At 36.6% G+C, this 15,843-nt stretch overlaps 1 protein-coding gene across 1 annotated transcript in view; it reads right to left on the bottom strand.

The window, feature by feature from the left end:
- nptnb (neuroplastin b) overlaps positions 1 to 15,843 on the bottom strand; it is a 100,522-nt gene that overhangs the window by 1,394 nt on the left and 83,285 nt on the right. The gene's annotated exons all lie outside the window — the stretch shown is intronic.

Genomic DNA, 15,843 nt, shown 5'->3' with positions numbered 1-15,843 from the left:
AAAATGCAACAGCAGGAGAATACATTTTTTTCATTAGTTATATTATTTAGACCAATGTATGGAAGCTTGTTTCTGCCACAGAATAAAACCGTTTAAAAGATAATTGCGACTTTTTATCTAACAGTTCTTCTAACAACACTTTTTTTCTCACAATTGCGAGATATAAAGTCGGAATTTTGAGATATAAATTCGGAATTGCGAGATTTAAAGTCGGAATTGTGAGATATAAAGTCAGAATTGTGGAATTGTGAGATATAAAGTCAGAATTGTGGAATTGTGTGATATAAAGTCGGAATTGTGGAATTGTGTGATATAAAGTCAGAATTGTGAGATATAAAGTTGTAATTGTGAGAAAAAGGTGTAATTGTGTGATATAAAGTCGGAATTGCGAGATATAAAGTCAGAATTGTGGAATTGTGTGATATAAAGTCGGAATTGTGGAATTGTGAGATATAAAGTCAGAATTGTGAGATATAAAGTTGTAATTGTGAGAAAAAGGTGTAATTGTGTGATATAAAGTCGGAATTGCGGAATTGCAAAATATAAAGTCGGAATTGTATGATATAAAGTCGGAATTGTGGAATTGCAAGATATAAAGTCGGAATTGTGAGATATAAAGTCGGAATTGTGTGATATAAAGTCGGAATTGTGAGATATAAAGTCGGAATTGTGTGATATAAAGTCGGAATTGTGAGATATAAAGTCAGAATTGTGAGATATAAAGTTGTAATTGTGAGAAAAAGGTGTAATTGTGTGATATAAAGTCGGAATTGCGGAATTGCAAAATATAAAGTCGGAATTGTATGATATAAAGTCGGAATTGTGGAATTGCAAGATATAAAGTCGGAATTGTGAGATATAAAGTCGGAATTGTGTGATATAAAGTCGGAATTGTGAGATATAAAGTCGGAATTGTGTGATATAAAGTCGGAATTGTGAGATATAAAGTCAGAATTGTGAGATATAAAGTCAGAATTGTGGAATTGTGTGATATAAAGTCGAAATTGTGGAATTGTGTGATATAAAGTCAGAATTGTGAGATATAAAGTTGTAATTGTGAGAAAAAGGTGTAATTGTGTGATATAAAGTCGGAATTGCGAGATATAAAGTCGGAATTGCGAGATATAAAGTCAGACTTGCGAGATATAAAGTCAGAATTGCGAGATATAAAGTCAGAATTGCGAGATATAAAGTCAGAATTGCGAAATATAAAGTCGGAATTGCAAGATATAAAGTCAGACTTGCGAGTTATAAAGGCCGAATTGTGAGATATAAAGTCGGAATTGTGAGATATAAAGTCGGAATTGTGGAATTGCAAGATATAAAGTCGGAATTGTGAGATATAAAGTCAGACTTGCGAGATATAAAGTCAGAATTGTGAGATATAAAGTTGTAATTGTGAGAAAGTCGTAATTGCGAGATATAAAGTCGTAATTGTGTGATATAAAGTCGGAATTGTGGAATTGCAAGATATAAAGTCGGAATTGTGAGATATAAAGTCAGACTTGCGAGATATAAAGTCAGAATTGTGAGATATAAAGTCGGAATTGTGAGATATAAAGTCGGAATTGTGAGATATAAAGTTGAAATTGTGTGATATAAAGTCGTAATTGTGAGATATAAAGTCGTAATTGTGAGAAAAAGTCGTAATTGTGTGATATAAAGTCGGAATTGTGAGATATAAAGTCGTAATTGTGAGAAAGTCGTAATTGCGAGATATAAAGTCGTAATTGCGAGAAAAAGGTGGAATTGTGTGATATAAAGTCGTAATTGCGAGATATAAAGTCGTAATTGCGAGATATAAAGTCAGAATTGTGAGACATAAAGTCAGAATTGTAAGATAAATTCAGAATTGTAAGATAAAGTCGGAATTGTAAGATATAAAGTCGGAATTGTGTGATAAAAAGTCGGAATTGTGGAATTGCAAAATATAAAGTCGGAATTGTATGATAAAAAGTCGAAATTGTGGAATTGCAAAATATAAAGTCGTAATTGTGAGATATAAAGTCGTAATTGTGAGAAAGTCGTAATTGCGAGATATAAAGTCAGAATTGCGAGATATAAAGTTAGAATTGTGAGATATAAAGTCAGAATTGCGAGATATAAAGTCGGAATTGCGAGATATAAATTCGGAATTGCGAAATATAAGGTCGGAATTGCGAGATATAAAGTCAGAATTGTGAGATATAAAGTCGGAATTGCGAGATATAAAGTCAGAATTGTGAGATATAAAGTCAGAATTGTGAGATATAAAGTCAGAATTGTGAGATATAAAGTCAAAAGATAATTTGTGCCACTTCTGCGAACTGACTCCCACACAGAATATGAAGAATATCAAAAACTTTAGGAGTCATCTGTCCACAGCAGTCCTAAACCTGCCAAATATTGTCTATCGCTATCGTGAAAATCCCAGAAAATATCGAAATATATATTTTTTGTCAATATTGCACACCCCTACCGCATGCACCTCAAATCTACAATGATGAGTTTTATCTATTAACTTATTATTTGATTGTCAATTAATCGTTTGCATCCCTACTCGGCTCCATTAAATAATATGAACAGATACAATTTTAATTTTAATAATGTATTACAAAATGTTGAAATTAATAGCTATGATTAATAAATGCCTTGGACATATTTTTATTGTGCGTTCATGTTAACAATGCAATTCACTAATGTTAAAGGGTTAGTTCACCCAAAAATGAAAATTCTGTCATTAATTCCTCACCCTCATGTGGTTGGACACCCGTCAGACCTCCGTTCATCTTCAGACACAAATGAAGATATTTTAGTGTAAAGCTGATGCTGAGAAAGGCTTCAGATAGGCCTCCATTGGCATTCAGTACATTTACACTCACAAGACCCATAAAAGGCACTAAAAACGTCGTTACAAAGTCCATCTCACCACAGTGGCTCTACAATAATTTTACGATGCGACGACAATAGTTTTTGCGCGAAAAAAAAAATCTAAATAACGACTTTATTCAACCTCTTCTTGTCTTCCGTGTGTGTCTCCACGACGCATGCGCGACAATATGACGTAGCGCCGGGGTTCGAGAATCCATGAAATGCCACTTTAACCCCATTTTGAGAACTACGGCGAGACCTAAAGCACGATCAATGTAGAATTCATCAGCTGAGAGACGCGCGTCTTCCTCTGCTTGTAAACAAATCTCTTCTGGGTCATGTGTCCGAACGCCGGATCTACGTCATATTCTCGCGCATGCGTCGTGGAGACACACACGGAAGACAAGAACAAGTTGGATAAAGGTGTTATTTAGATTTTTTTTGCGCACAAAAACTATTGTCGTTGCATCATAAAATTAATGGACTTTATAACGACGTTTTTAGTGCCTTTTATGGGTCTTGTGAGTGTAAATGTACTGAATGCCAATGGAGGCCTATCTGAAGCCTTTCTCAGCATCAGCTTTACACTAAAATATCTTCATTTGTGTCTGAAGATGAACGGAGGTCTGACGGGTGTCCAACGACATGAGGGTGAGGAATTAATGACAGAATTTACATTTTTGGGTGAACTAACCCTTTAAAAAAATGGAATTGTGTTGCCAATAATTCGTGTCCATTAATCATAAACAACTGGAGAAGACATGGAAATCGATTGGTGTGGTATAATAACCCTGCAAATGAATAACACAACAGCACTGGAGATGTTTAGAGCAGGTTATTGCTGATGCAGGAAGGTTGTTTCAGTTAGAGGTCACTGAAGAGAGAGATGCATCTCTCCACAGACAGATGTGTAGTTCTGGTTAGTGTATGTCAGCACATTAGCATTCAACAAGCCGGTTATGACAGGACAATGTGACTCTCTGGCGTACATTTGAGTTAAAAACCATCAAACTAAACCTTCAGATCAACCGTTTTTCCCCCTACATATAACAGATCAAACAAATGCAACGGAACCAACTATTCAAATGTGGCGATTACGACAAAATTATTACGGTAAAATGTCACAACTACCAGAGAGATTTCACTGAAATAGCTGAATCACATCTGTTTCTGACTGCACTAGACCAGATGTTAGATTAAGACATTGCACTCTTATGACTATGAATGGGAGCAACATGCATTATCGAGTCAGGGTAGCGGCCCACTCTTTTTTTAGCCAATCAGAAGCATTCTCCGCCTGTCAATCATTTTGCATGAGGTTGGCTGACATGCTTTAGGAGAGCAGAACATCTGGTTAAAGGGATCAAAGCAACATTGCTTACAGCACCTTTAAATGCAATTTCAATAAACACTCATCTCGCTCATGATTTAAAGCCTTATATTCAGCTGCTTGTATACATACACTAAAAAAATTGGTGTAGAAACAATTTTTACTTAGAAATATTATAAAGAAACGGCAGGTATAATTGAATTCAAAGTGTAATTTTGAAGTAGAAAGACTGAAATATTTCATATTTTGTGGTGTACGCTTTCCTACTAGTATGTATATTTTTATTTTTCCAGTTATACATCCTATTTGTGGTCAGATTTTCAAAAACAATGGCCACCGTTAACATTTAATTACTTCCTCCGGGGATAAAATCGCCTTCACTCATGTCAGTATATGTACACACAGATCCTCTAAAGGTGTAGAGGACGTCGCTGTTGAAAATATGAAATCCTGGCACGAGGATTTCAGCTGTAATGTGCGTCATAGCATTATGTCCTCATCTCGGATTCTGTTGATAAGACTGTGGGCAGATATAATCTACCTTAATCTAGTGCACCCTCCCATCACTCCCTCTCCTGGGGACAAATCCTCCCCAAACCACAAAACAGAACACGCTGTTCATGCACGCAAACTTCCTCTCTTTACTCAATGTTTAGCATGCGTTCTGTATTGTAAAATAGGGTCTTTAGTGGCCCTTCAGAGCAAAACAAACAGCCAGACACATGCCAGAATTTATGGTTAAAAACTCTCAGTATGGTCCATGTTACTAGGATTTTATTAGGGATGCATGATATATGTCGGCCACCATATTGGTATCGGCCCGATATAGGTTCATTTTTAATGTTATCGGTATCGGCCAGATATATTTTAATTTTTAATGTTATCGGTATCGGCCCAATATATTTTAATTGCTTATGTTATCAGTATCGGACGATATACGTTCATTTTTAATGTTATTGATATTGATATACAATATATGTTAATTTGTAATGTTATCAGTATCAGACGATATATGTTCATTTGTAATGTTATCGGTATCGGATGATATATGTTCATTTGTAATGTTATCGGACGATATATGTTTATTTTTAATGTTATCGTATCGGCCCAATATATGTTAATTTGTAATGTTATTGGTATCGGCCCGATATATGTTCATTTTTAATGTTATCGGTATCGGCCCAATATATGTTCATTTTTTATGTTATCGGTATCGGACGATATATGTTCATTTTTAATGTTATCGGCCCAATATATGTTCAATTGTAATGTTATCAGTATTGGACGATATAAGTTCATTTTTAATGTTATCGATATCGGCCGATATATGTTAATTTGTAATGTTATCTGTATCGGACGATATCTGTTCATTTTTAATGTTATCGGTATCGGCCCTATATATTTTAATTTGTAATGTTATCTGTTTTGGACGATATATGTTCACTTTTAATGTTATCGATATCGGCCGATATATGTTAATTTGTAATGTTATCGGTATCGGACGATATATGTTCAATGTTATCGTATCGGCCCAATATATTTTAATTTGTAATTTTATCGGTATTGGACGATATATGTTAATTTTTAATGTTATCGTTATCGGCCCAATATATGTTCATTTGTAATGTTATCAGTATTGGACGATATATGTTCATTTTTAATGTTATCGATATCGGCCGATATATGTTCATTTGTAATGTTATCTGTATCGGACGATATACCGTAAAACTTCAAATAATAGCCCGGGCTTCTATTTACCCACATCACCGAACTACACCGGTCTGTATTTGAAACAGGCGTCTATAAGAGACAGGCCTTTAATTTAGTGTTGAGATGTTCAAGCATGACGGTAGGAGGTTACCACATTATATTAAGTTTTATTTATAATTAATTCGAATGTGTTTAACAAATCATTTAATGTAAGAAATTAGGGTTGTGCCGATGGACGATATCATCGTGATGCCACGCCCCCGTTGCGAGTCTGTTGTGAGTGCGACGCACACTAATCCTCTTCTATAGTTATAGTTAAACTAAAAACTTAGCAGGGATTGCTCTGTAAATTAATTTGAGAATGTAACTAATGCATATATGCTATTTTAAATACTGTAGTCTATGCCAGATATATGTATAGCCTACATTTTGAAATCATTTGAGGCTGAAACATCCATAAGCATGCGTGTTTATTTGAGCACTTCCGTCAGTGAAACAACACACTACAGCCTATAAAACATTTAAACGATTTTCAGTAAATAATGGTTACCTAAAGAATATAAGAAAATTAAATATTAGTTAGAAAAGATTTGATTCATACTATTTGCCCGCAAAGACGTACTCTGCGCTTTGAGAGGAATGGGACAAAAGCTGGATAGACACCTTTCAAATATATCTTCGTGTTTTCTCCTGATGTTGCAAGGCAACACTTGTTGTAAAATGTCTGAAGAGCGGATTTTATCTTCCACAAGGTCAAGACATTTAGGCAATGTTTGATTATTCACAGCCAGAGAAAACGAAACTAAAATCACCGGCGTGTGTGAAATGCGCTATTCAAATAAACCAAACTTGACGCGCATTACCAAGTTTAATAACAAGAACAAACTGTGTTAAATAAAGTTTTAAGTAAAAAGGTATCCGTCCCACAGTTTTTTTTATTGTACTTTACCACAGTAAAGGATGTGAATAGTTATAATAGACTTAATTATAAGCAAACGAAAGGAAGAAACGTTTATAACGTTAATCCCCTGCGAAAATGGCGACTTCCCCCCCGCTTCCATCAGAGGCTGCTGTCAGGCCACATACCTAAGGATAACATCCCGAAGCTAATGAAATATATCTCCTCCTTCTCCCTCGCACACACAAACACACGCGCACGTCTGCGCGCAAGCATTAAAGGAATTTTTCAGCCGCTCCGTATCCAGCTTTACCCACGCTTGAAATTTGACAACTGTCAGCTTAAATGTCAAATTATACTTTTCTCCATGGTGGTATTGAGAGAATTAAGAAAAACTGAAGACTGAAAGTTCGTTAACCTCTTTGTTATGTTGCCATAGTGATGAGTCTTTCATGAACGGTTCCGTCTGTCACGTGAAATATAATCAAAACATTGAACAGACGATCTGACGGGTTTGAGAAGATCAAATACAGCCCGATACTAAAAAACAGACCCGGCGTCTATTTGAGACCGGCCTTTATTTACCCAAACCTGTCGTCGCACCAGGCGTTTAAAAGAGACAGGCGTCTATTTGGGACTCGGCTATTATTTGAAGTTTTACGGTATGTTCAATGTTATCGTATCGGCCCAATATATTCTAATTTGTGATGCTATCGGTATCGGACGATATATGTTCATTTTTAATGTTATCGGACGATATATGTTCAATGTTATCGTATCGGCCCAATATATTCTAATTTGTTATGCTATCGGTATCGGACGATATATGTTCATTTTTAATGTTATCGATATCGGCCAATATATGTTCATTTTCAGTCACAATAAATGTATACTGTTGAAATTGCAGATTTTTGATCTTAACCGATAATTAAATACGCATGCGTTGACATCACAGCCTGAATGAGGAGAAATCAAAGAGAAGCAGAAATGTCTGAAGACATGCAAGTTCTCAGACTTACCAACAATAAAGAATATGATGCCACATGGGGAAGGAAAAAACAAAGTTTCACCCATTATTTACTTGAAACAATTATAGTAAGGGCCCTTTCACACCTACCATGTTTGGTCCGGATTTTCTGACTTTTCAGTTTGGTCCGAATCAAAATTACAGGTGTGAAACCAAACGACGAAAAGAGGTAATCTCGGTGCGGATCAAACTGAACAAAGATTTGGTTCGTTTACCATTTTCTGTATGGTGACTTTCAAACCAGTGACAGGAAGTTCCTGTTTATGTTTAAATATTATAATGTTATTTTAAAATTTCATCTCGGCTATATTGATTATGAAAAGTGAAAAGATGTGCAATATGTCAGAAGACAGAAAGTCAGATTTTGACCACTTCATTAAAGGGTTAGTTCATCCAAAAATGAAAATTCTGTCATTAATTTCTCACCCTCATGTGGTTGGACACCCGTCAGACCTCCGTTCATCTTCAGACACAAATGAAGATATTTTAGTGTAAATCTGATGCTCTGAAAGGCCTCCATTGGCTCAATGGCACTTTACACTCTCAAGACCCTTAAAAGACACTAAAGACGTCGTTACAAAGTCCATCTCACTACAGCGGCTCTACAATAACTTTATGAATCGGCGACAATAGTTTTTGTGCGCAAAAAAACCCTAAATAACGACTTACATAGTGATGACGATTTCAAAATAATGCCTCATGAAGCTTCGAAGCGTTATGAATCAGTGAGTCGAATCAGCGGTTTGAATCGCCAAATTTCAGCAGTTTGACACGTGTCCGAATCATGAATCGACTCACTGATTCATAACGCTTCGAAGCTTCATGAGGCATTATTTTGAAATCGTCATCACTATATAAGTCGTTATTTAGGGTTTTTTTGCGCACAAAAACTATTGTCGCCGATTCATAAAGTTATTGTAGAATCACTGTAGTGAGATGGACTTTGTAACTTTAGTCTTTAGTGTCTTTTAAGGGTCTTGAGAGTGTAAAGTGCATTGAGCCAATGGAGGCCTTTCAGAGCATCAGATTTACACTAAAATATCTTCATTTGTGTCTGAAGATGAACGGAGGTCTGACGGGTGTCCAACGACATGAGGGGAAGTAATTAATGACAGAATTTTCATTTTTGGGTGAACTAACCCTTTAAATCACATATAATAGTCCATAAACTAAAATTAGATCCTCATAAACCATGAGTAAACACACAAATGTTGTAAAACTCGCGCATGACAAGCCGCTAAGCAAGTATATCCAGTTACAGTAGCACATACCACATTAAAGGCCTTTGCACACTGAGTCCGAAATTCGCATGCGAAATTTTCGCACGTCAAAAAATAAATTCGACCTCACGTTATGTCAATAACGCTTGCACACTGCCTCCGAAACTTTCGTCCGTCAAAAAAAAAATCAGAACAGGTTCGATTTTCTGTGTTTTTCGCATCCGTTTTTCCATCTACAGCTGATGCCCAAACTAAAACTGCTGGCAATGCTGGTGAATGAATCGCCAGTGCTCCGATATCTACAATTATATATACAAATATTATTGTATCAAAAATACTACAATATCACAGCTATAATTATAGCACACCAACTCCCTGTAAACCGTGTGTGTGTGTGTGTGTGTGTGTGTGTGTGTGTGTGTGTGTGTGTGTGTGTGTGTGTGTGTGTGTGTGCGCGCGCGGTTCCTAGACATACTGCCAGTCTCTATTCAGGATTGGTAATTGGTGTCTTCTTTTTAATATGTGGCTCCAGTATCGCGAGCAAAGCATCAAATGGAGCCACTGACATTCAACTTTGAATCAGTCTGGATAATCCGCAGCTCCTTGATAAGGAGGTGGAAGACGGCATTTTGTGTTGTTTTGCGGTTTTTTTTCATAACGCATTCATTAATACGCATCGGACTCAGTGTGCAAGGTCTCTGTGCGTGACGAATTTTCCGGATCACGAATACGAAAAAACGCATGCGAAAATTTCGGACTCTTTGTGCAAAGGCCTTAAGACGTCCTGCTGTAGTCGTTGCTGCTTCTCCTGTTCAATTTCAGCCTCTAGATCTGATTCTGGATCATATATGTGTGGCTAAATCTGATTGATCTCCGTGATTTTTCCTCACGTTTAAGGATGTCACAGCTTTCAGACGCTCTCAACGCAATCGCTGCGCGCACTCGTGACTCTTTAGCTCCGCCCACATGATACGCCTCCAGCCGCTCGTCTTTTTCCGGAAAGACTCGGTACAGCGTATCTTTCTTTTATAAATATAATAAAACTAAAGAGCTTTCGGAGATATGAAGGATGCAGTACTACTCTATAGGCACTCAAGATTGACATGAGATTGACTGAGTGTTTCACCCCCCCCCTTTAAATGACTGCCATGGGATTATATTTTAATATGAGCACACACAACCCATTAGTTTCCACCTGAAACAGTCCTGTTTTTTGTCCTATGAGCAGCACCGGTTCATCAGCACAACTATATGCCAACAACAGAACATAAACATGACAGTCTCCCAACAGAACTTCACAATCTATCGCCTAAACAATGACTAAATGGCTATTTGACAACTGGTTAACGCATATGAAAACATGCACAGATGAATCGCTCATAAGACCAGGAATGTTTATACAGAAAGGATGTTGTTGACTTTGCTACAATATCAGTAGAAAAGATTGTATTAGAGTTTGTACATCGGAAATCCCAGTGCAATCCACTGCTAGACATGTCAGCAAACATTTACTGGGTGGATGTTGGATCTGATAAAAACTGCAATGACACAAAATAGGACAGACGCATCCTGAGTTCTAGCTCGAGGACATTCGTTTCACTGGGAGATTATATTCAATAAACAAACATATTTCTTTCTAAAGCCTATTTTTGTAATGTCTAGTTGATGCTTTTCTCATTTAACACAATAATGACATTACATTTTTGATTTTGGGGGAGCCAAATTTGATGCATGACTAATTAAAATAATGAATCGGCACATCATGTAATATATACACCAATCAGGCATAACATTATGACCACCTTGCTAATATTGTGTTGGTCCCAGATCCTTTAAGTCCTGTAAGTTGCGAGGACTTGTTTGTTCAGCTCATCCCACAGATGCTCGATTGGATTGAGATCTGGGGAATTTGGAGGCCGAGTCAACGCCTCAAACTCGTTGTTGTGCTCCTCAAAGCATTCCTGAAGCATTTGTGCTTTGTGGCGGCGCATTATCTGCTGAAAGAGCCACAGACACAGGGAATACCGTTTCTATCTCAACAATGCTTAGGTAGGTGGAGCGTGTCAAAGTCACATCCACATGATGGAGGACCCAAGGTTTCCCAGCAGAACACGGGCCAAAGCATCACTGCCTCCGCCGCCACGCCTTCTTCCCATAGTGCACCTGGTGCCATGTGTTCCCCAGGTAAGCCACACACACACACACACACCTGGCCATCCACGAGATGTAGAAGAACACGTGATCATCAGACCAGGCCGCCTTCTTCCATTGCTCTGGTCCAGTTCTGATGCTCACGTGCCACTGTTGGTGCTTTGGGCGGGGTCAGGGGTCAGCATGGGCACTGGTCAGCGGCTGTGCCGCCCCATACACAACAAACTGAGATGCTCTGTGTATTCTGACACCTTTCTATCAGAACCAGCATTAACTTCTTGAGCAATTTGAGCTCCAGTAGCTCGTCTGTTTGATCGGACCACACGGGCCAGCCTTCACTCCCCACTAGAGCCCGACCGATAAAGGATTTTAAGGCCGATACAATACAAATATTTGGATAATAATCCGATATATATATATATAGAAACACGTAAAAAAACGTAAACAGATTTCCCTTATTTGTAGTTATTCATGATCCCTCAGACTCTCTAGTATAATATGTTAATGCAGTTTAAAAATAAACTTGTTTGTTTTATTGTTACAACAGAACAGAGGAGCATAAAAATATATTAAAGTTCTGATTAATAAACGGTATAAAAATACAAACTTAAAGGGTTAGTTCACCCAAAAATGAAAATTCTGTCATTAATTACTTCCCCTCGTGTCGTTGGACACCCGTCAGACCTCCGTTCATCTTCAGACACAAATGAAGATATTTTAGTGTAAATCTGATGCTCTGAAAGGCCTCCATTGGCTCAATGCACGGTTCACTCTCAAGACCCTTAAAAGGCACTAAAGACGTCGTTACAAAGTCCATCTCACTACAGCGGTTCTAAAATAACTTTATGAATCGGCGATAATAGTTTTTGTGCGCAAAAAAGACCCTAAATAACGGCTTACATAGTGATGACGATTTCAAAACACGGCCTCATGAAGCTTCGAAGCGTTATGAATCAGTGAGTCGAATCATGATTCGGATCGTGTGTCAAACCGCCAAACTGCTGAAATTTGGCGATTCAAACTGCTGAATCGACTCAGTGATTCATAACGCTTCGAAGCTTCATGAGGCCGTGTTTTGAAATCGTCATCACTATATAAGTCGTTATTTAGGGTTTTTTTGCGCACAAAAAACTATTCTCGTCGCTTCATAAAGTTATTGTAGAACCACTGTAGTGAGATGGACTTTGTGACGACGTCTTTAGTGCCTTTTAAGGGTCTTGAGAGTGTAAAGTGCATTGAGCCAATGGAGGCCTTTCAGAGCATCAGATTTACACTAAAATATCTTCATTTGTGTCTGAAGATGAACGGAGGTCTGACGGGTGTCCAACGACATGAGGGTGAGGAATTAATGACAGAATTTTCATTTTTGGGTGAACTAACCCTTTAATGTTTAATATATATTTTTTATGTAAATGAAAAGAGGCAGAGTGGTGTTTTATGACATATTTCTCTTGGAGCGGCTTGAACGCGCGTCGATTTCGCTTCAAGCGCTCGATTTATACGTGCGTCCAATTTGCTGTGGACACGTGAATGGATTCAATATATTCAAGCGTCCAACTTTGACGCTCTATTCGCGTTTGATGTGAACGCAGCATTTTGCTTGCCCATTTTTCCTGCTTCTAACACATCAACTCTGAGGACAAAATGTTCACTTGCTGCCTAATATATCTCACACACTAACAGAGATCATCAGTGTTATCACTTCACCTGTCAGTGCTCATAATGTTATGCCAGATCAGTATATATATATATAATTTGTTTATACAGAAAGTATGTTGCCTTTAATACAAACATTCTTTTCTATTGCTATTGTATTAGAGTTTGTACATCGGAAATCCCAGTGCAATCCACTGCTAGACATGTCAGCAAACATTTACTGGGTGGATGTTGGATCTGATAAAAACTGCAATGACACAAAATAGGACAGACGCATCTTGAGTTCTAGCTCGAGTACAATAGTTTCGCTGAGAGTCATGTGTTGTCAGTCACTAGAACGCGGTGCATCTCGCAGCACATTTTAAAGGGTAACGGCTGACCACCCCTGGCTCTGAGATACCCTTCTGTGGTTCTGCAAAGGTCAAATTAGCATGAGGCGATGCCTGACTGCATCCCTTTAGAGACTGTCACACTCACAGCCAAAACATGTTCAGAACCGACTGACTGCGCGATACCGCCATCATTCCCCGTCCTCTCCTGCCCAAGGCTGCCATTTAATTACGTGAATATATCCGTGTCATTCACACACATCTAGTTCGTGATTTTCAGCTTATTTTGTATGTTCATTCACACGTGTGAATAATAATACATTTATTTATATACCGTTAGAAAATGAAGAAGACGTAAATATATTCGTGTTGTAAGTTTATTTTCAGTTTACAGGAAAATACAGTGCTTGAAGTAATTGAATTGGACTTTTTGAAATTGTAATATTGTTCATTGAACAATAATAGCCATTATAAACTTGACAATGGCAAATGAGGTTGTCAAGATAAAACATTTAAAATGCATTTTTATGTCCAAAAAAATGTATGGTGCTGACACAGCTTTTAATTCATTATTATACAAGATTTCTGGTATAATAAATGTCAAAGGTGGTGCGACCATATATTAATTTAAAATAATATAAATATGAATATCATATGGTCAATTGCCTTTCCATTTCTTTAAGTATTGCCCTTTTAGTCCATTTCATATACACTTTTATGTGTTCAAACACCCAATTTTCCATAAGGAGTTTTATGTTTTGTTTGTATACATTATATAACGGTTTACGGTTATATTTCTTACTTCATTTTGCGATTGCAGTGGGAATTGATCGTTTTAAATGTAAATTTGCTGACATTTCACACTCAATTCAAATCTAACAGGCATTAACTCGGACACCTATACAAATGTTTGACCATATGCTCAGGGTTATACATACATTTTTTTAAATCAAATACACATTTTTATAATAACAACACATTTTCTAAGTTTTCCAGGGGTCATACCACCTGACATGATAATTGAATCAACCTCATTATTACTCAAAAATGTCAAATGATCTGATATTTATGGGAGGGTGAGGAACATTATTACTGCATCAAAGGGGTCCTCTGGGGTCTTCTGTGTGATGTCATAGCGGTCACATGGTTTTCTTAAAGGAACATTGCATTAAATTGTATTTTTATGTCTCCTGACATTTGGAGAAGTACATTAAAAAAAGTTTTTTAAGTAATAGAATAGACGGATACACTATTTTCCCTCATGTATAAGGAATTTAACTTATAATCATGCCAAACTATTTGATTAAGAGTTTTACCGAGAAAATGAACGGTTTTGTTTTCTGCTTGTACGTTCGGACGGTCGCGGACATTTTTGGTCTTTCAAACACCACAACTCAAAAAGTCCATTGAATTTCCCCAAAAATTTAAAGGGTTTCTTATGAAGGAAATATTGTAGATCAATTTGATATATAACATGTATTTATTACAATTCTTTTTAGGAAAACAATGAATTCAGACACAAAAAATACATGTCATATCATTGACCCATATATTATTAAATAAGTTGTATTTTGGACACCTTATATCTGTAATTTGAGTTTTAAAAAAATCCTTAAAAAATAATAATGATATTGTTTGATAAGTGCGATCTTTGATTGTAGTCTTTGCAAACCAAAAAGTATCTGTACGAACCCTGAACATATTTCTTTTTTATTTAATATATTGTTAACACTTTATAATAAGCATACAGTAATAAAGTCCTAACAAATCATTTGCAAACTATTAGTTTATAGTTAATTCATAGTTTATATATTGTAGTCTCTATATTGTTAATATATTATTGTTTAATTAGCTCTTATGTTATTTGTATTATGCTTTGTTTACAACTTAATAGTTCTCACTTTAGATTACCCAGGTGAAAAAGACATGCTTTTAAATGTATTAACAATGCTTTATAGTATATTTGCATTGTACTAAAAACATACTCAAGTACATTTTTAATGCATTTATTAGTATGTATTTTTAGGTAGGTCACAGTAAATCAGAAAATGCCATTATTAAGCGCTTTAAACCTTCCTTTATTGGACATTAATTGCATTAGTATTGTTTATAAATGCATTAAGCATATATGTGATCATATATTGCATATATAAATCCTTAACATTATCCCCAAAACTAAACATAGTGAAAGGAGATTAAAAATAAACACCAACATTTTTCAATTTTGTCCCAAATCTTTCTGCCCTAAAAGGATTTTGTGCTTAAAGTCATTAGAGAGAGAAAAAAAAATGTTCATCTGTTTTTTTTGTGTGTGTGTTTTTCTTTTTTATGCAGATGAACTCTCCAACCCAATCATTCTAGAACGGTTCATTCTTATGGTGAAACTTCCTGTGTTTCAACCCCAGAAACGCAGCCTTGAAATGTTCTGGATGTTCTGGCATCCAAATATCTCATGCTAACAGTACAATATTAACATTTGTCTTATTGAGAGAATCATATGCAGCTGTCGACTGAATCAATTATTCATTGACAGTAAGAGCGTACAAATGTGAGGCAGCTCCGGTTGTGATTTGTCTTTCTAGTGCAGGATCGGGTCTCAGATTAAAACGTGGTCAAGCATAGAGGTCAGTATTTCCCAGTGGGTCTCCTCTGACTCAACTCTCATGAATATT

Source organism: Gobio gobio (assembly GCF_949357685.1).
Source record: "Gobio gobio genome assembly, chromosome: 9".
Classification (NCBI taxonomy): Eukaryota; Metazoa; Chordata; class Actinopteri; order Cypriniformes; family Gobionidae; genus Gobio; species Gobio gobio.
Note: the sequence above shows the minus strand (reverse complement) of the source record. Positions and strands in the feature narration are given on the sequence as shown.